Source organism: Lactuca sativa, chromosome 8 (genome assembly GCF_002870075.4).
Source record: "Lactuca sativa cultivar Salinas chromosome 8, Lsat_Salinas_v11, whole genome shotgun sequence".
In the NCBI taxonomy this organism is placed as follows: Eukaryota; Viridiplantae; Streptophyta; class Magnoliopsida; order Asterales; family Asteraceae; genus Lactuca; species Lactuca sativa.
In genome coordinates this window covers 335,637,883-335,643,866 of record NC_056630.2, presented here as the reverse complement: position 1 = coordinate 335,643,866, position 5,984 = coordinate 335,637,883, and the positions used below count along the sequence as shown (strand labels likewise).

Below are 5,984 nucleotides of genomic sequence, written 5' to 3'. Positions count from 1 at the left end.
ATCACATGTGATTAATAACTACCAAACAATGGATTTGCTATACTTTTAGCTGTTTTATCAATCAAACTACTTTTAAATGATTATCAAACTCTTTTACATGTTAAACTCTTTATCAAACTTGTTCTTACATGAAAAACCTTTTCCTTTAACTCTTTTACACTTATATATTGTCAAAACAATGTCTAATGCATATGTAGTTATATAAGTAAGGTTTGAAGGGCTTAGGACTGATAACACACTTTATTTCATGTTCCTTGTTTGGTTGTGGACTTAGAGTACCATGTTATTTGTTTGAGTGTCGTTTGATCCATCGTTATATATTATGTATATATGTATAGACATAAAGGATTTTATGTCAGTTTAGTAAATTCAGTTATACAAACAATTCTACTAGTAAACTATAATAGGTATAGTTTAGGAAGATACTACTCATTATTTTTAGTACAATGAAACATACAAAGAGTGAGTTCATACATGAGTCAATACTTACTATATGAGAAACAAAAAACACTATATGAGAAACAGAACATACTATAAGAGAAACATAACATACTATATGAGAAACAAAACATAGTAAATGAGAAACAAATAGAACATACTACATACTAGACAGAGAGAACATACAATACTCTAATACATACATTCCATATAAAAGTATACAATAACGTAAATGTGGACCATTATTTATGGCATGGCATCACTGCCATGGCTCGATTTGTATTAAAGTCTCCTGGAGGTTGAGCGTGAATTTGTGTCTAGATCTATACTGGACTGACTATCCTACACCTTGTTGTTCTCTATAGCGGGACTTGCAAGTATACAGGTGCCAAATGTAATTTCTTCCGACGTCTTTCATCATCGTGTTATGAGTCGAAAGTATGGTGCAACCATTTCACATTATACCTTAAATAACAATTGGTTTAAGGCAGATAGTACATCAACAGTTACTATGATACAACACTACAGTACTATTATTATTTCACTATTACATTCAAATTGTGATCTTATCACATAAACGGTAATGTAGAAACTATATTTTTGGTTAATGATAGTCACACTTGGGAAAACACACACTCAAACAAGAAACAAACATACTGAACATTTGATTCCTTGGTAGAAGGCTACGTTTAGTAGAAAATATACGATTTTCTAGGAGATACAAACATTAACTACAACATTTACAAACTTATACATCAAAAACTTACAAACATTTTCATACAAACAATGACACTAAAATGCTTATGAACTCACCAGCTTTAAAGCTGATAAACTCTTTCAAAATAACTTGTATTCTTAGGTCATCAGTAGACAGGTACCGATGCCATGTTTTGAGAAGATGGAGCTCGTTCAAGACTCATCTCTTATTTTGATTTACATTTTTGGTGTCTTATAAACATCACAGAACACACTTGTATTTAATTATATTATTAATGCAATGGATGACGTTGTTGCTTGTTTACTACTATGCTTTGTTGTGATACTGTACATGACGTCCTCCACCCCCGAACGTTTCTGGCGTTCCGATTTTGGGGTGTGACATAGGCAGTCTCCGTCCTGAAGTTCATATTAGAAGTCATACTTGGTTCATCAATCACAGCTTCGCGTATACGAGTCGTGTATAATTAAGACTAAAAAGGCAGTCAAATATATGATTCTTCTCTAAGCTCACATCCAAACAAGGAAAAGAAGTTAAAGCGGAATCATCAATTCTATGTCTGTAGAACCTTAGTTATATACCACCCTTGCGTATACATTCCTCAGTGATATATTAACTTTACGGGTCTTCAGATTGAACATGACGTGCTGTACGAGTGGTATTCCGGGGAGGTTTGCTGAGGTTTCTTTGGGAAGGATACGAAACATAAGATACTCTATGCATGAGGATCTCGAAGTTCTGGAATGACGACTTCGCTAGAAAAGCAATTATGGGGAAAAGAATTTTCGCACAAACTAGCATTGTGAGGATCGAATTGACACAAGTTAAACGATAATGTCGATCTACTCGGAATAAAAGGTATTAGACTAGTTCTGAAAGGTGTTACAAAAACAGAATGGTGCAAATTTTGGCAGAGTTTCAGTAATTAGTTTTATCTATGAAACTACTGCTGCGAACAAGGTATACTACAAAAAGCAAGTACACGCAGCACGAGGGTCCCTGGACTGATGGGATCTCACAGAAAGATATGACTCGACTTGCACTAGTTTTTAACAGTTTATAAGTCTACTCTATCGAAACACACTAGTATTTCAACGTGGGTCCGAAGTAGTCTCTTCTGCAGGAGTGATCCTTAGTATCTTCCCGTCTGCGCCAGAGTTCTTTGTTATCAGACAATCTTTCTTGAGATGTCCAATCTCACCGCATATATGACATATCTGGCTTGCACCAGCGTCGGTGGTGGAAGTGATGTGTCGGGTCGGAGTTATGTGGACACAAGCGCTTTCATTGTTCCTCCTTCATGGAAAATTCTTTTTATAGTGTCCGGTTTCACCACAACCATAGCAAGTCGGGCTAACTCCGATGCTAGTGGCTTGGAAGATGGTTCATGCCGGCACTCTACAGACACGAGCAGTGTGCCCCATTCTGTTGCAACTTCTGCATTTCAATTCTCGACAAACTCTGTTATCATGAAAGTTACACTTGTCACGCTTCGGGAGTGTTCCCTCATATTGTTTGATCGGTGTTGAAGTGGCAGAGGTCGCCATTTGTTGCTGCTGCATGGCAAGTCTTTGAGATCGCTTGCGCTCCTTTTGGGCTTGACGATTTCGTTTCTTATACTCAGATTTGTGGCTTTGGGTGTTTGTGACTGTTATCATTTGTTGATTTCCTGGATTGTTACAACAATTTGAACTGTCAGCACATTTTCATCCTTGTTTGCGTTACCAGCATTGAAGTGTGCTAGGACAGCTGTCACGAAAGCTGTTACTGCGGCTTGGAAGGTAGCGGCATCTATATGAAGGATCGGGGTTTTGTCGTTTGGCTGACTATTTTTGGATAACGAAATGATTCTGTTATACGATAAGAAAATGAGTTTGTGAGTGATTATGGTTGGCCCCAGATGTATTCTACTCTTTCATATAAATGTAAATTTTTTATTTTGTTAAACTGTTCTCGGTGGTCTAACCTACATCCCTATGATGCAGTACTGGTAAATAGTTGAAGTAAGTTCATAGAATGGTCACCAGACGATTGTCATTTCAAACTAGTCTATGATTGGTTGGTGGATAACATGATCCAACCTTCGACAAGAATTGGAAGTGATCCTTGAGCTAAATTTCCATAGCTCAATAATTTGACGAGAGTGAGATTTAGATAGAATTCTAACGATAGTAGAATGAAAGTATTTGAGCAAGGATTGTCACAGGAATTAGTTGACTGTCCCTATCATTGATATTTAAGGTGTTATAAGTTCAGGAAATTTGACATTGGAGAAGGTCATATAACATATCCGAAGTAGAAAAGTTTTGACAACACAAACCCCTAACTAAAAGTACTTATAGTACACGATAGTTACATCGAAAAGTTCTACTTGGAGCATAGATACGAAGATTATTCCTTAAACCAAAGAAAGAAAGGTATGGTATTCTCTTACAAGTGACGGGTATCCCTCTGGTGAACCCTTAGTCCAGCCAACTGGCGCTCCACATCAAGTAGGTGTCTTTCGTACACTGTAACGACTCAAGAATCTCCTTGTTAACGATGTTAGTCTTCCGTTATATATACGATTAAGTTGCACGTTTATTTCGTGTTGAAATGTATGCTTAATATATAATAACATGAACATAAAGATACTATTTATGATTTAAAAGATTTAATTAATATTTTGAATGATTATCTAAGATTTATTAATAATTCAAAATGATTGAAAATGGGTTATTTTATTTTATATTCAATCTAATTAAACGATTGTATAAAAAAGAAAACTCTTAGTTGATATGGTTAGGGTTACTATTGGAATAGGTATCAAAGTTCAAGGAACATAGATGTAAATTTGTATTCAATTGATGAATTAAATCTATAAGTAATCGTAATGACAAGAATGTTGTAACTAATTGAGATTTAAATTACTTATAGGATTTAACTAATAATCAAAATGTATAAAATGTGTTTAATTAACTTTAAATTTTAATTAAGGTAATAAGTTAAGTGAATATATAAGTCTAGGGGCTAAATAGTTAATCATAGAAACTTTAATTGAAATGAATATAAGAGGTCGAGATTTTAATGAAATTGGAGAAGTTATTGGGGACCAAAACTGTAAATTGTTCTTTAATCAATTTCATGCGATTATGGAAGCAGCCGTATCTTTCCATCTCCTTCGTTTCTGTTACACACGACGCATATACCAACCGTCTGCCCTAATTACTCTCGCATACGTTTCTCTAAGGATACCTGATATGATTACACTAGACCCAGGAGAAAAGATAAGAAGATGGATAAGAGGGGACATGGAGAGAAATAGAGAGGTAGAAGTACGCGAGAAAGAGTGCCGTATCTTCTGAAAATTGAAGTAGGAAGAAACGGAGCCTTCTTTGCACCTGCTAAGCGTCTTTCTTAACCTTGAAAGATCATACACTTGTTAAGGTCTGTGAATGTATTAATCGGAAATAGAAGTTGCCTAGTAAAACTCAGTTTGTAAAGCATAAATATGTGTCACCAGGTTGCTTACTTGCTGCCAAGTTGTAGCCCTTCTTTTCCGCCCCCGGTCTTGGAACTAGCTGCCAACTCTCTGCTCTTAATCCTTAAACGAGACATGAATGACTTTCCTTTTGGTACCTGCTTACGGAACAACTCCAGGTGGGATAAACGACTAGGTGTGTACTGGGGTGCTTGGCATGTTCTCCATGAGTGGTTGTTATTGAAGAAAGCTTATGTCAAAGAATATACGTCTCTCTTTTCTTCGTTTTCTTCTGATTTCACGAGGAGGAGCTGTCAATAAACATACACCAGTTTTACTTCTTTTGTTTTGTCTATCTAATCAAGTTGATTTTCTACCAATTCCACCCTTATCACATGATATTTTCTTCTTTTGTTTAACGATCTTGCTGCCTGAATTTAGCAGCCATGTGAGGTGGGTAATCCTTCTAATTTAAGTAATCTACTAATCTTGAAACTACACGCAATCATATCCCTTTCTGGTCCAGCCATGAAAAAAAGATAGTTTTGTCGTGGCTTATAATTTTGGCAATATCATGAGATTTATTAGTAAATATAAGATAATAACAATTTCATGCTAATTTTAAAAGTTTTAAAAAATGATCTGATTTGTTAGCATGTATTAAATAGTTATGCTTATCAACAACAATAAATTAATTTAATAAAGCAATATGAGATAAACTAAATATGCGTTTAGTAATAATCAAGTTATCATAGCCTAAACTTAATAAATATATACTTTTGTTTAGGTATTTGCTGAATCAAAGAGCTACAAATTCACATTTTGAAGTGATTTCACTACCGAACCAAATGTGAGTCAGTGGATTTTTCATAAACCTTGTACATAGTCGAAAACTACTTTCCGGAAACGGCTCGATTAGTCAAATTAGAATATTATTAATTGTTGATTATGCCTATATGTGCAGTATGGGATATGTCATTGTTTTTCCTTCTGTGACATTTATATGCTTAGTAAACTTGGTTGATATGCCTATCTTGGTACTTGATACGATTAATTGCAACCATGATATGCTATATGAAATGCTTGATATTTGACTATGTTCTTGTTGAGTATCTTCTGCGTATAAATGTTATGAATCTTGATTATGATAATACGAATATTGCATGCTTGTCAATCTTGATTATGATAATACGAATATTGCATGCTTGTACTTGATTTACGATCGATTATGCGGGGTTATGCATAGAGGGCAAGGGTAGAACCTAGCACTTAGCATGAAACCCTATCCGGATACCTTCGAGCTTGGTTGGTTGAAAAATACCTTCTAGGAAAAGAGCTTAAGCCATTTACAAGTTGCTCGGTCTTTCT

The 5,984-nt window shown here is 35.2% G+C and overlaps 1 long non-coding RNA gene across 1 annotated transcript; it reads right to left on the bottom strand.

Annotated features, from left to right (window-relative positions):
• Positions 1–3,365: 3,365 nt before the first annotated feature.
• Positions 3,366–5,074, bottom strand: LOC128128136 (uncharacterized). Its single transcript, XR_008225788.1, has 2 exons — positions 4,668–5,074; positions 3,366–4,557 (listed from the first exon to the last, which is right to left on the bottom strand). It is a non-coding gene; the product is annotated as an uncharacterized LOC128128136 (long non-coding RNA).
• Positions 5,075–5,984: the final 910 nt, after the last annotated feature.